The following is a 16,790-nucleotide window of genomic DNA, read 5'->3' as shown; positions in this document are numbered from 1 at the left end:
AAGTTGAGGCTTCTTGATTCTAAGCCCAGTGTTCTCTCCATTGTGCCACCTAACTGCCCCAAGATTTAGGCATTCTGGAAAGATGCAGAATAGGGCAGAGGATTACAACACTCTTCAAACTCCCCCACAAAGAGTTACAAATAGTGTCCCTGAATGAATGTTGAAGTGGCAAAAATAGTTGAGAGTCAGAGAAAAACAACTATTCAATGTAAGACAACTTGGAAAGAAGCTCAGAGGACCCCATGGCTGTCTAATAACCAAATAAAGAGATGGCTCGGCCTGGAGGCAACTGTGTAGGCTGCATTGTCAGCGCTGGACTCTTTAACTATTCAGTCAGCTAACTGAGATAAGGCTGAAAGGCTTACTTTTGCTGACTACATACAGTATCATACTGTGGCTACAGAAAAGGAGTGAGAACACCCAAGTAAAAATAGTTGGAGGCAAATGAGAACCCTGGGAGAATGAAGGTCTCCATTGTGGTTCAAGGACAGAGGGGAAAGAAGACATGGTTTCTGGAGAAGCTGCAGGGGCTAAGAGCTTTGCTGGGGACCTTACAACAAAAAATTAGAAGAACCAAGAGGTCAAAGACCCCCAGAGACTTCAGGAAATAACCATGACAATGACAATAAATAAACCCTGAGACATTGTTCTCAACATTCAGAGAGAAGAAAGAGCCTGACACCTACAAAATTTAAAATTAAAATTTTTAAATGAGTAACCAAAAGAGAAAAAAAGCCCAACCACAGACAACTTCTTTGGAAATAAAGATAAGGATTTGAATTTAGCAGACACTGAAATAAAAATAGCTTCTAAAACTTTAAAGAAAAATGTAAAATGGACACAAGCCCAAAAAGAGTTCTTCAATGAGCTTTCAATGTACTTTAAAATAAAAATGACAGAAGTTAAGAAATAATTAGAGAAAAATAAAAGAAGGCAAGAAAATATAAAAATTATGAAAGGCTAATCGATTGAGAAAAGAGATCCAAAAACTCACTGAAGAAAATAATTCTTTAAAAATTAGAATAGGGCAAAGAGAAGCTGATAACTTCTTAAGAGAACAAGAAATAATAAAACTAAATTAAAAAATTAAAATATAAGAGATTATGAATTCTTGCAAAAGCAACTGAACAGGAAAACAAATTGAGAAGAAATACACACACAAAGAATTCTTGGGCTATTTGAAAGAAGAGTTTTAAAGAACTTTTCTTTAAAAGAATTTTAAGGAAAAGAGTTTAAATATTATTCCTCATGAAATTGTTAAAGAAAATTGCCCTGAAAATTTGGAACTGGAAGATATAGTAGAACTTGAAAGAATTCATCAAGCAACACATATAAGAGATCCCAATAAGAAAACTCAGAGGAACATTATAGCTACTTTTTAACTTACAGGTTAAGGAGAATATACTATAAATGAGAAATAGTTTAAATACTATGAAGGTACAATTAGGATAACATAAGATTTAGCAGCTCCTACATGAAAACAATGAAGGGCATAGAATACCATATTTTAAGGAGCAAAGTTAGGTTTACAACTAAGAATAACCTGCCCAGGAAAGTTGTCATTAAACAAGGGAGAGGGGCATAAATGACTATTTAATGAAATAAAAGCCTTTCAAATAATCTTGAAGAAAAGTCCAGAACTGAATGGAAAATTTGGTCTACAAGAATGAAAAGAATCACGAGAATATAACATGAAAGACCAATTTTAAAGGATTTAATAATCTCAAATTGTTTAATTTTTATCTGGGAAAATGATGTATTTAAATATTAAGAATGATATTAATTCATGGGACAGGATGGAGGTCTGGTAATATTAGTATCTAATTCTCATCTGGTAACAGAGAGAAACATTTATATATATATATATATATATATATATATGTAGAAGGGTAAAATTTTTCTTAATTTATAAGGAGATAGGAGGGGGAAAATTAAAGATTAAGAAAAGGAATTATAAAAGGGAATATAGATTAAGAAAAAAGAGGGCAAGGGAACAATACAGGGAAGGGAATAATAGAATTAATTTATACAAACATAAGAGGGTAAGACAGAGATAAAGATGGGGCCCATAGAATGGTAAATAGATTAATAAGTAGAAGGATAAGTGAAGAGACAAGAAAGGGAACCTTAGAGGAGTGGGGAAAAATAAGGGAAGGACTAAAGAAGCACTGGGGTTGAAGAAGTATGTTGTTAGAAAAAATTTAATTTCTTTATAGGAATGGTATAAAGAGATAAGTGGAGAAGGAAAAAGTGAGGAAGAAAAGAATGGAGGGAAATACGCAACTAATAATCACAACTTTGATTATGAAAAGGATGAATTCACCCTTTTAATGGAAACAGATAGCAGAAAGAATGAAAAAAACCAAAACCCAACAAATTGTTGCTTACAGGAAACATTTAAACATGAGAGACACAGAGTAAAAATAGAGGGATGGAGTAAAATATATTATGCTTCTGCTGAAAAAAAACAAACAAACAAAAAACGGGTGGCAACAATGATCTTGGACCAAGGTAATGTTAAAATAGATTTAATTAAAAGAGATAAATATGGAAACCACATTATGTTAAAAGGTACATAGATAAAGAGGCATTACCAATACTAAATCTATATGCAATACATGTTAGAGCATTCAAATTTTTAACGGAAAATCTAAAAGCATTAGAAGTGGAAATAGATAACAAAAACTATAATAATGAAGGATTAATAAATAAGCCAAGGAGATAAATAAAATCTTAGATAATCTAAATATCAGAGAGAATCATATGATGAGAGAAAGGAATATACTTTTTTCTCAGTGGTATTTATCACCTTTAAAAAACTGGGCATATATGAGGACACAAAAACTTTATAGTTAAGTATAAAATAGGCAAAAATATCAAATGCATCCTTTTCAGATCATAATGCAATAAAAATTATATTTAATAAGGAACCAAGAAAACACTTAATATGAAGGCATTTGAGCTGCAATTCTTTGGGCAAGAGCCAGTATTCACTCTCCCACAACAAAACTTAACTCTCCCACAATTGTTCATGAGAGGGTAGAGCCAATATAATTAAAATGACAATCCTACCATCCTACCTAGACTAATGTACTTACTCAATGTCATCCCAAATAATTACCAAAATTATTTTAATGAATTAGAAAAAATAAAAGCAAAATTCATTTGGAAAAATGAAAGGTCAAGAATATCAGACAAATTTCTTTCTTTTAAAAAAAAGTAAAGAAAGGTGGTCTAGCAGTACTGGATTTTGACCTATATTATGAAGCAGTATTTTTCAAAATTATCTAAAGGTGGCTCAGAAATAGAAATATAGATCAGTGGTACAGAACAGACATACAACAAGCAGTTGTAAGAGAAAGATTATAGTAATCTTGTGTTGGACAAAAGTAAAGATCCAAGTTTTGTAATAAAAATTCTATATTTGGCAAAAATTGTTAGGAAAACTAGAAAGCAATCTGGCAGAGATTAGATATAGACCAACATCTTACACCATTTACAAAGTTAAGTTCAACATGGATATATGACCTTGGCATAAAGAAAGAGATACCATAAGCAAATTGGAAGAACAAGGAACACATTACCTATCTAATTTATAGAAAAGATATGAATATGTGAATAACTGAGAGCTAGAAAGTATTGTGAAATATAAAGCAGATAATTTTGAATATATTAAATTGAAAACTATATCTTTTACAAATAAAATTGAGGTAACTAAGAATCAAAGGAAAGCAGTAAGTTGGGAAAAAATTATACACAGTTTCTTGTATAGAGAGAGGTCTCATATCTAAAATATAAAGATAACTTTGCCAAACATATATGAATCTGAGTCATTTCTCAATCAATAAATGGTGAAAAGAAATGGACAGCTCTTGGATGAAGAAATCAAAGCTACATATAAGAAAAATGGTCTAAATCATTATTGATTACAGAATTGCAAATCAAATCAATTGAGATATAATCTTACAACTACAGATTGACTAAAATCATAAAAAGGCAAAATGAGAAATGGTGGAGGGGGTGTGGAAAAATAAAGATACTAATATACTGTTGGTGGGACTGTGAACTGATGCAACCATTTTGGAAAGCAATCTGGAATTATGTTCAAAGAGTTATAAAACTGTGTATCCCTTTTGACCCAGTGATAACACTATTAGGTTTATTTTCTAAAATGATCAAGGATTATGAAAAAGAAACTATATGTTCTGAAACATTTATAGAAACTCTTTGTAGTTGTAAAGTACTGAAAATTGAAGGAATACTCATCAAATGGGTAGTGGCTAAACAAGTGGCTAAACAAGATTATGATGGACTATTACTACACCATATGAAATGACAAATGGGTTTATTTGGAAAAGACATCCAAAGGCCTAAATTAAATTATGAAGAATGAAATGAGCAGAACCAAGAGAACATGATATACATCGAGAGAAATATTGTTTAAAGAATGACTTGTACATGTCTACCTCCAGAGAATTGATAGATAGAAATAAGTAAGATATAGTTCTATTTATACATATACCTTTTTGTCAAATGATGCCTTCTTTAATGGAAGGAAGAAAGAGAGGGTGTTAACTGGGTATTGAAATGTAGCAAAAAAATTAATTAGTTAATTTAAACATATTTTGGCACTTTTTTTTCTGCATATCCTCTCTGGATCATTGAGCTAGACCTGGAAAGGATCTCAGGGGCTACCTAATCCAACATCCTCAAGGAGGAATCTGGGGCTCAGAGAATTTAAGTAAGATTTGCTCAAAGTCACACAGATAGAAAATATCAGAGGTGGGATTATTACCCACTTCTCATTCTAAAGCTAATGTTCTTTCCCTTGTACCACACTTTGCTCTGTAATTTTGTTCAATTGTTTCAGTTGTATCCAACTCTTCATGACCCCATTTGGGCTTTTCTTGCCAGAGATCCCAGAGTGTCTTACCATTTCCTTCTTCAGTTCATTTTATGGATAAGAAAATTAAGGCAAAGAGATTGTGACTTACCCCAAGCTACACAACTAGTTAAGTGTCTGAGACTAGGTTTGAACTGAGGAAGATGAGACTTTATGACTCCAGGTCTGGAATTATTTCTACTGAGTCACCTAAAAACCTTTGTTCTTCTCTGTCTTGTTTGAGAGTTATCAGGGGAAAAAAAAAACTAGCTTTAATCAGTTCCATAAATCAATTATCCCCAAACTATTTAGATGCCTACCAGCTTTCTAGGACCCTACAAACCATTCTTCAGCACTACTTTGTGAAAAACTGGCAGCTGGAAAAGTTAAGAAAATATATCTCTTCTCCTTTGCAAAAGTGGGGAATTCTGGTTGTGGAATTCTGTATATATTGTTGAATATGGCAGATATAGTGATTTTTTTCTTTTTTATTGTTACAGGGGATAGCTTACTGAGTATAGAAAGAGGGTAGGATGTAAAGGGTGACCCAAAAGTTTTAGCTTAAACTAAAACTACCAGTTGATAATACACTGTGGTACAATCAAATGTAATGGATTTGTTTACTAGTAGCAATGCAATGAGCCAGGACATTTCTGAGGGATTTATGAGAAAGAACAGTATCCACATTCAGAGGAAGAACTGTGGGAGTAGAAACACAGAAGAAAAACAATTCCTTGATCACATGGGTTTATGGGGATATGATTGGGGTCCTAGACTCTAAACAATCACCCTAGTGCAAATTATCAATAATATGGAAATAGATATTGATCAATGGCACATGTAAAACCCAGTGAAATTGCACATGGCTATCAGAGGGGGGTGGGAGGAGGGGAGGGAAAGAGCATGAATGATGTAACCATGGAAAATATTCTAAATCAATTAATTAAATATAATTTCCAAAAATAAAATATTATCAGTCGAAATGGGGGGGGGGGTGGAGGAAAAAGGAAGTCAAGGACATTGGAGGACATTCACAAAATAATCAATTTTCTTTCTTAACTTGGATATATTTCTAGGTTAGTGCACTGCTTGTACCTGAGAGAAGTCTCCTAGCAAATTCCCTAGCTGCTTGTGCCATACATGTGTAATGAATAAACACAACTGTAGGATATTTGAAAATCTAGTATAATTCCAAAACCATTTAAAAAATGGTCTTCCTCACCACCACTCATTTCATAGGTTCATAAGAATCTTTTAAATAAACAACTTTTTTCAGGAGATACATTAAGAAATGTCCCCTCCCCCCCCACCATCAGAATTAAAATTAATCTTTAAAGCCCTGCTAATAAGAGCACAACCAGGTCCCCAAGAGTGCAAATCCTCTGAAATGGTCACATTACTTGAATTTGCATTGCATATTTCCAGTGAGCTGGACCCAATTACCTTATTTTACATAATTAGAGTTATGAATAGGGCCAATTTAAATACAACCAACCAATCACTTAAAAATTGGGACCTGACTGTAAAAACAAGTAAAAAAGAAAACAACTCTGGAGGTCTCATTCTGGTATGTATATCATAACTATGGAAAGATCTCTCCAATGGGCCAAGTCAAGAAGCCACCTATACTTGCTAACACCTAAACTTTGCCAGTGACAGCTCATAGCCTTTCCTCCTAATCAATCACAGAAGGCAAAAGACAGGGTCATTGTGAGTTCATAAACCAAGGACCATATCATTGGCTGCCTTACTCTCCTGGGTTAAAACATAAACTCCTCTGCTTGGCCCAAGTCATATTTAAAGCCCTCCATAATCTGGCTTCAATTTATTTTTCCAGGTTGTTTCACATTATTCCCCTTTAAATACTCTTTGTTCTGCCTTAACTTGGCTGATTTGAAGTTCCTGATGCATAGGGTTATACTAGTAAATTTTTAAATCATAGTTCTCTGAAAAATAATTAAAAAAAGAAATCCAACAGACTTACAACTAATCTGCATTATTCAAATTATCACTTTCTTAAGTACATACTATTGGCAAAACAATTAAATTAAATGCTGATTTATAGTGGTTGTTGATTTCCAAGGTGTAAATGCTCACACTGAAAATTTAACAATCAGCTCTTGCAATCTGGTTCAAGCTGGCCACAGTATACCCCAGTCTGTGCATGACATATTTTTTTTCTTTCTCTGATATTTGGGACTCTCACCTTCCTTATTTCTGTCTTTTGAAATAATCCCTAATTCCCTTCAAGATTCAGTTCCAGATCCTCTCATTATTAGTCCTCTGTCTCACCCATCCCACAAATTACTTTATTTTGATTTTGCATATATTTTATGTTGATTTAACTGTCAATATTTTTGTTTGCCCCAGAGAAATGTAAATGCTTTAAGAGTAAAGACTGTTTTCATTTTTGTCTTTGGGTCTCTAGTGCATATTATAGTGACTGGAGCATAATAGGCATTTAACAAAAATGTTGAATTATATTTGCTGCTTTTCATTTTATCTTTGTATCTTCAACATCCCACAGAGCATTTAGCATATAATAAGCATTTAATAATTGTTTGTTAAATTGAAGTGAATAGAATGTGCTTTGACCACTTAAATATATATAAATGTGTTTATTTTTATTATTATCCAAAAATGAAGAGAGAAGAATGTTCTATTTCTGATTCTACCACTATTAGCTGTATAGGCTCTGTTGGCCTCAGTTTTCTTGTCTATAAAATGGAGAAATTGACATATATAGTTTTAGAGGCCTTTTCTAGTTTTGTCATTCTACATTGATATTTTTATTTTTATATTTATTCATTATTATTACCATATTTTATTTATATTATATAATACAAAATTATGTCATGTAATGATATAATATAATAATAACAATTAATTCACACCACATTCTTTTATTTTGTTAATAACCCTAACTCTTAACTTCTGAGTTAGCATAAATTCTAAGAAAGACGAGTGGCAGGGACTAGGCAATTGGGAATAAATGACTTGCCCATGGTCACACAGCCAAGTTGTGTCTGAGTTCAGATTTGAATCCAGTGCTCCATTCCCTATGCTATTATAGCTGCCCCTTATACTATACTTTTTTTAAACAGCTGCACTGAAAGACAGCATCCAACATCCCACAAGAAATGCCTGCTCATTATTATTCCTTACAATGAAGTATTCCAAATCCTACAATGTGTATCTAGGAATATTTTGATAAGAGAGTATCTGAGAGCATGCCTGAGATCCCAGATCTGGCCACACAGAATTCTTTTGAGCATTCCAACATCTTCCATCTTAGCAGAAATAACAAGGAATAGTGGCTAGAGTACTTGTCTTAGGAATCATGGATACCTGGGTTCAAATCTCACCTTTGACATTTACTAGGTGTGTGACCCTGACCAAGGTATTTAACCTCTGGGACACAGTATCTCGTTTGTAAAATGAAGGCGTTGGACTCAGTTGTCACTAAAATCCCTTTGAGCCCTAAATATAGGATCTAAAATCCCTTAGTGGGACATTTACTTTTGGTGTTCAGTCATTTTTCAGTCATGTTTGATGCTTTGTGACTCCATTTGGGATTTTCTTGCCACAGATGCTGGAGTGTTTGGCCATTTCATTCTCCAGCTCAATTTAAAGATGAGGAAACTGAGGCAAACAGTGTTAAATGACTTGCCTAGAGTCACACGGCTAGTACGAATCCGAGACTGATTCTGAATTCAAAGAGATGATTTTTTTCTGACTTCAAGGTTGTTGCTCCATTCTCAGTCTAGTTTAACTGAACTTCAGAGGGCATGAAAAAGGTGATACAAGGGAAGATTAGAGAGAACGTGGCATCAGAAGAGTGAGGATTAGAATGCTAGACAAAGCAGTCTGGACTTTTTCCAGGTGGCAAAAGGGAGCCAGGATAGATTTTGCAAGAGGAATGAAATGACCAGATCTACGCATTTAATATATATAATTATGGTATTCCTTTGATGTCCTTTGAAGGATTTTTTGAAATGAGGAGGCAGTGCAGGCAGAAAAAACTTTTAAGAAGCAGGAATGAGGATCTTGTATTAAAGTAACTGAAATGGGGAAAAAAAGGAGTGAATAGAGATATGAAGTTTTATCCATTTCCCATCTATGCATGACAAATAACAAAAGTTTGTTGGTCATTGATGAATTTTAATGCCATTGATGAAAGACACATAATGAAATGTGGGGAAGGAAATATTTCCAGCAAGTGATTTCATTTGAGTGTAATATTACTTGACTGAGATTTGGATCTGCCAATAACACTCCATTCCACTTCTACATCACTTGAATGAATGCCCCTTTCAAGTTATGCTTAGTGACTTGAGTAAATCATAGGGCATAACTTGATGGGTGGAAAGAATATTCGATTTGGAGTCAGAGGATCTGGGTTCATTTAGTCAGTCAGTCAACACTTACTGTATTCCAGGCACTTGTGCTGTGCTCTGATAAGGCCAAGAAAGGCAACAACATGATCCCTACCCTCCAGGATTTCACATTCTAATGGGGGTGAAACAATTTATAAATTTATAAATAACTCCATTTATATACAATGTAAGCTAGTTAAAAAGAGAGAGACGAATCAATGAGCTAGATTATGTGCAAAGCACATCAAAACAAATGAATATGGTAGAATTGTGTTTGACAACCTCAAAGATCCCAACCTCTTGAGTAAAGACTGACAAAAACTGCTAGGGAACCCAGAAAATAATCTAACAGAATTCATATATAAACCAATACCTCACTCTACACACCAAGATGAGCTTCAAATGGATGCATAGCCTAGATATTAAAGATTGCATCATAAACAAATGGATAAAAAAAACAAGGAAGGAAATAATTTTCACAATTATGAATAGGGAAAGAGTTCATGACCAAACAAGGGGTAGAGAGAATCACAGAAATTGAAATGGACAATTTTGATTCTGTAATGCTAAAATATTTTTTGGATAAACAAAAACAATATGATAAAAATTAAAGTGAAAAAGAAAACTGGGATAGGAACTTTGTAATGTTTCTGTGATAAAGGTCTGATGTTCAAGATAGTAGTAGTCTCTCGGTAACCGAGGATGACGATTGTCTTTGTGCACTTTCATCTGTGATGTTGATGAGTGTGCACAAAAACACTTGTGCGTGAAGGAGACTTAAGTGGAAAAGTCGATGCACAGAGACAGTCCCACTCTCTGGGCATTAGAAGCCTGGGTCCAGTGGCACAAAAAGTCGTTACATCTGGAGACTTCCTCAGCTGCATTGGATGGCCATGTTGTCTTTTGTGCTCCAACACACCCTAAGCACTCTACAATGCCTTGCTGCGTCGCCATCTCAGCCGTTGAACCTTCTTATTGGTTTCTTCCATCTGTTCGGCCGAAACAGTCTTCACATGCTGGGTGAGCAAAGCCTTAGTTCACCAGGGGTCGACGACGACCCGATGGCTACCCTCACAAGGTTTAGCCGGCCTGTCGAAGTCATTGCCCGGGGTATGGCTGCTGCCACATGCTAGCAGCTACTGGGAGCCACAAGTGAGAGCTGGGTGTCAGGTGGGGGTCAGAGGTTGGAGAGCTGCCCTAGGAGGGCACAACAAGCCCCCCATACCAGAGATACTACTCCTCCCTGAGCACCCCATATACCCCAGATGTTCAAGATATATAGGAACTAATTATATTTATTTCATTTAATTAATTAATTTAGAGGGTTTTTTTCCACTGTTATATGGTTCATGTTATTTCCCTCCCTTCCTCCTACCCCTCTCCTGTAGTCAACAAGCAATTCCACTGGGTTTTACATGTGTCATTGATCAACACCTATTTCCATATTATTGATATTTACACTAGGGTGATCCTTTAGAGTCTACACCCCAATCATGTCACCATTGACCATGTGATCAAGCAGTTGTTTTTCTTCTGTGTTTCTACTCCTACAGTTCTTCCTCTGGATGTGGACAGTGTTCTTTCTCATAAGTCCCTCAGAATTGGCCTGGATTGCTGCTAGTTGAGAAGTCCATTACATTCGATTGTGCCACAGTGTATCAGTCTCTGTGTATAATGTTCTCCTGGTTCTGCTCCTCTCACTCTGCATTGCTTCCTGGAGGTTGTTCCAGTCCCCATGAAATTCCTCTACTTTATTATTCCTTTGAGCACAATAGTATTCCATCACCAACAGATATCACAATTTGTTCAGCCATTCCCCAATTGAAGGGCATCCCCTCATTTTCCAGTTTTTTGCCACCACAAAGAACGCAGCTATGAATATTTTGGTACAAGTTTTTCCTTATGATCTCTTTGGGGTACAAACCCAGCTGTTCAATGGCTAGATCAAAGGGCAGACAGTCTTTTAGCACCCCTTGAACTTAGTTACAAATTGCCCTCCAGAATGATTAGATCAATTCACAAGTTCACCATAATCAATGCATTAATGTACCAACTTTGCCACATCCCCCCCAGCATTCATTACTTTCCTTTGCTGTCATGTTATCCAATCTGTTAGGTGTGAGGTGATACCTCAGAGTTGTTTTGATTTGCATTTCTCTGACTATAAGAGATTTAGAGCACTTTTTCATGTGCTTATTAATAGTTTTGATTTCTTTATCTGAAAATTGTCTGTTCATGTCCTTTGCCCATTGATCAATTTTGGAATGCCTTGATTTTTTGTACAATTGATTTAGCTCCTTATAAATTTGAGTAATTAGAACTCTGTCAATTAATATAATAGTAATTAACCTCTCTCCCTTTGCCTTGCAACCCCAATCCTTGTTCATCATCTCTACCATAACTGGCTTCCTACCCCTTGATCTCTCAGTTCTTTCTGAGGCTACACTCCTACACTATCTACACTCTCCTCCCTTTACCATCTTAAGTCCTTAGTAAAGCAGTTCAACTGTATACTATATTCTCTTGAGCCCCTTGTGTTATCCTATTATTAATCTTGCTCTGCCAAGCCTCAGCCTTATATTACTCTCCACTTCCAGTGACTTTAGTACTATTCATTTGTTATTAAGTGAAACTGGGGAAGTTGTGAAAAGTGTGCTGACTGTGTATACCACAAATTTATATTACATAATATCTTAACTGTGCCCTCACTGAAACAAGGTGATCCTTTTTACACCAATTGACTGATTCTTTCACTGTTTTCCACACCTTTTTATTCCTCCTCAAATTTACCATGGCTCCCCTGCCCCTCTCTTAAGCTTAAAACTTTTCTTTATATTTTACTGAAAAAAAATTGCAGTTCCCTCTTCTTCCTTCCTTCTAATCTCACATCTTTCAGATGCTTTCTTCCCTATCTCCTTCATCTCTGTTTTACAGGAAGAAGGTGGTACTTCTCATCAAGGTAAACCCCTCTATATGCATATCCTCTCCAGTAGATTGTCCCCTCATTATTAGCAATCTCTCACTAACTTTTAATCTTTCCCTGTCTATTGGCTGCTTGTTTGCTACCTATAAACATTCCCATGTTTTCCTCATCCTCAAAAAAAAAAACTAATTTGAGCCATATATCCCCATTAACTATTGTTCTAGACATCTTCCCATTTCATTGCTAAACTCCTGAGAAAATTGTATAAAAATCAGTACCTCAACTTCCCTTCTTTTCACACTTCTTAACTCTATAGTGCAACTTCTAAACTTATCATTCAGTTTTTACTGTTCTCTCCATATATACAATAATATATATTACAATATATACAATACAATACGTAAATACATAAAATACAATAATAAAGTGGAGAAATTTCATGTGAACTGGAACAACCTCCAGGAACTGATACAGAGCAAACAGAGCAGAATCAAGAGAACATTGTACACAGAGACTGATACACTGTGGTATAATTGAATGTAATGGACTTCCCTATTAGTGGCAATTCAGTGATCCTGAACAACTTGGAGGGATCTACGAGAAAGAATGCTATCCACATTCAGAGGAAAAATTGTAGGAATAGAAACACAGAAGAAAAAAATAACTGCTTGACTACATGGGTCGAAGGGAAAATGGCTGGGGATGTACACTCTAAATGAACATCCTAATGCAAACACCAACAACATGGAAATAGGTTCTGATCAAGGACACATGTAAGACCAATGAAATTTTGCATCGGCCGCGGGAGGGAGTGAAATAATGTAACTCTTGTAGCAAGGAATAATGTTCTATATTGACTATATACATTAATTTTAAAAAAAAAGAAATCTTTCCTGATAGTCCTTAATGTTTGTGCTTTTTCTCTGTGATATCTCAGATTTAGATTGGAGATTTATCTCCAAAGTATCTTATTTTTATGTAGTTGTTCTCATACTATCTCAACCATTAGACTATGGATTTCTTGAGAGTATAGATTGTCTTTTGTCTTCCACAGTGCCTGACAAATACTGGGTCCTTGTGCTAAATGCTTTATTTTTCATTTGGCTTGTGTTGACTAATAAAGAAGTTATTGAAATAGTCCAGTTGAAAAATGATAAAGCTGTGTACTAGGGTGTTGACTGTAGAAATAGAGAGAAAAAAATGTATATGAGAGATATATCAAGTGGAGAATTGGGTTCAATATCTGATTAGATATGTGAGATGAATGTAATTAATTGAGTATAATATTGAGGTTATAGATTTGGTTGAAAGGAGGATGATTGTACCCTCAACAATAATAAGAAAATTTCAAAGAAGGAAAGGTTTTTATGCTTGTGGGACATTCAACTGTACATATCCAAAATGTATTTAATGACATGAGTCTGGAGATGAAGACATACACACACACACACACACACATATAGATATGCACACATATATGTCCCTAGTCCTATATATGCAGATATATATGCACATATAATATATATGGATGGATGTGTATATTAACATTTATATTTATAGATTTAGGGACAATCTACATAGAGATAATACTTGATCCCATGAGAGTTGTTGAAATCACCAATAATATATTATAAAGGAAGAAAAAGTTCTAAATCCTACTTCTGCCATTTATTACCTATGTGATTTTGGGCACATTACTTAATCTCAGCCTCAGTTTTCTCAACTGTCAAATGAAGAAGTGAGAAAAGATCCTCTTTAAGGCCTTTGTCTTTCCATAAATAGAATAGTCATGAGAGTGAACTAATTAGGACAAATTAGTACAGGAATTAAAAAGAGAAAATTATAAATGATGGCAGAATCTGTTTGTTGGGAGCACCTGTTATTACCCAGAATTCAGAGCAGCCAGGACTGGCCTTTTGCAAAATGATGAATTGGCATGCTTTCCTATTGGTGCCCTCTTTTTCTCCCTCAGGACTTCTAACTGCAGTTCTTCAACTTTCTATCCCAACGCTACTTGCTTTAAGTATTTTATGTCCTCTGATTCTTTTCACCTACCTCTTTCCAAAGCTGGAAAGCACTATGGACATCATATAATCCAAGTCCCACATTTGACAGAGCTGGAAAATGAAGCCTAGAGACCAGAAGTGACCTGTTCAGACAGATAACTATTTAGTAGTCAGGCAACCAGTTGACAGGAATTGGTTAAGTGCTTGCTATGTGCCTGACACTATGCTAAAACCCAGCCTTCCTGGCTGAGGCCAGCTATCTATTAATTATGGCATGCTGCTCCTTAACAATATTCTTATTTTTAATCTTTACTTTCTGTCTTAGTAACAGCTTCAACACAGAAGGGCAAGGGCTAGGCAAATGGGTCAAGTCACTTGTCCAGCTTCACATAGCCAGGTAGTATCTGAGGTCAGATTTGAACCCAGGCTTTCCTGACTCCAGGTCTAGCATTCAATTTACTATGCTACTTAGCTGTTCCTTCTTAACAAACTTCTCTTTTAAAATTTAATTTGGTCTATTTCAAACATTATTCCTTAGTTACAAAAATCATATTCTATTCCTCCCTCCCTTCCCCCTGTCCCTTCCCGTAGCTGACACACAATTTCACTGGGTATTACATGTGTCCTTGATCAGAACTTATTTCCATGCTGTTGGTGTTTGCACTAGGGTGATTGTTTAGAGTCTATATCCCAAATCATATCCCCCTCGACCCATGTGATCAAGCAGTTGTTTTTCTTCTGCTTAACAACCTTCTAACAAAGACTGATGCCAAAAACTAAAGAAATTAAACTGAAACAGTAAAAAAAGAAATTGGGCACCTTTCAAGAGGAATCCAAGAATTCTTTTAGGTATTTAATCCTGTCCATTGCCTCTGAAATGATACCAAACAGGTGGCTACTTCCTCTCTCAATTTCATTTCTAAACCACAGCATCCTATTCCATCTAGATATATAATTGGCCCTTAAGTGGATGCTATTTATCCTATATTTAACAGATTGTTGATTGTAGGTAAGACCGTAGATCAGAGTTCTTTGCCATATACATTCATACACGGCAGAAGCCACAAAGTAAAAACTGTGTCTTCCCATAGAGAGGAAAGCAGAAGGACATTACTGATTTCTCTCTGCTTTGTAAAGAAAAACAATGTGGCCCAGATTTACAGTTTACAGCTCAGAAGTCCATCTGCCATGGATGGACCTTTTCCTTCTGGCTTGGCCCGGGAGCTCCTCCAGTTCACACTGGATCAATAAATCTTCTGGGAGAAGCACAGAACAAACACAGAGAGATCAATAGATCAAGTTGGCTCCCAAATACTTTGTATTTTCTCTTATAGGTGCTAAAAATAAATCTTAGCCAGAACCAAGCAAAAACAAAAACAAAAACAACCTGTCATTACCTATGGAATAAACTGTTCCCTTAGGAGATGTGGCTAGTTAAGATGGCTATTTCCTTCATTCTTTTATCTCCATTACCACAGTCAGGCAATGTAATATTGAGACATTCCAAGAATAATCTCCCTCTACTCTCACCCTAAGCTCATGTGGTAAATGCCATTCTTAGAAAATGAAGAGAGATACTACCTCAGAGTAAGACCAGTGCCTTGAACTGCATTTTAATGACAGATCTGGGTGCAGAGGTTTTGAAAACCTGAATTTAGTGTCCATTCCTGATCACAGATCTGTCAGCAGGCTGGGGAGTTTTGTGGTTAGTGCTTGAAGAGGAAGGAGGAGAGTAGCTTCATGCCATTTAATACAACAAAGGAGTTTAATTAAAAACACCAAATTTTAGGCTTTGAGGGAGATTCCAAAGGATTGTAGGTAGTAGGGAGAGTAAAGACAATGTAAGATCTCTAAAGGGACCAGGATAAGGAAAATATCATATATTTTAGAGCTAGATGGGTCTGACTTCTTCATTTTACAAATGAAGAAAGTCTAAGACATGTTTAGACTTCACCAGGGACACACAGTTAATAAGAGTTTGAGGCAGAATTTGAATTCAGGACTTTCAGACTTTGATCTCAGCAGGTTAACCACCTCACTAGTGTGGAAGAGTCAACAATGATTTCAGTTTATACTAATGAAGTAATCTTTTTCCTCCCTTTCCACATTAAAAAATGTGAAAATTTGCAACTTTCAGTCCTTTCCATAATAGCAAAGGAAGATCTTAGATCAGTTATAGGAAAAGTTATGCTCCATTTTCATCAAAGCATCAGTAAAGAAGAATGTAAAGGTCTACATGTTCACTAAGCTACCTTCCAGCTAGAAAATTCTATAAAAATTTATTTTCAATAAGAGGAAAGAGAAAAACACAATGAGACAGAGGAAGTTAAGGAAGGAGGAAATAAGGGAGAGAAACACACACAGATTCATGGAGAGTAGAGTAAAAGAATCCATGAACAGGAGCAGAAGAGGAAATATTATGTATTATGTTTAAAGACTAGCTTTCTATAAAGAAAGAAAAACCCAATGATTATTAGACAGAGAAGACACTGGGAAGGCCTGTATGCTTCTTTCCCCTGTATGCTTTTAAAAGAAGGTTCCATGGATATCTACTTGCAACAACTTCAAAAAACAAAAATTTTTAATTTTTAAAAAATTAAAAA

Source organism: Monodelphis domestica, chromosome 7 (genome assembly GCF_027887165.1).
Source record: "Monodelphis domestica isolate mMonDom1 chromosome 7, mMonDom1.pri, whole genome shotgun sequence".
Lineage (NCBI taxonomy): Eukaryota > Metazoa > Chordata > Mammalia > Didelphimorphia > Didelphidae > Monodelphis > Monodelphis domestica.
The sequence above is the reverse complement of the archived record's forward strand: the minus strand, read 5'-3'. Positions refer to the sequence as shown.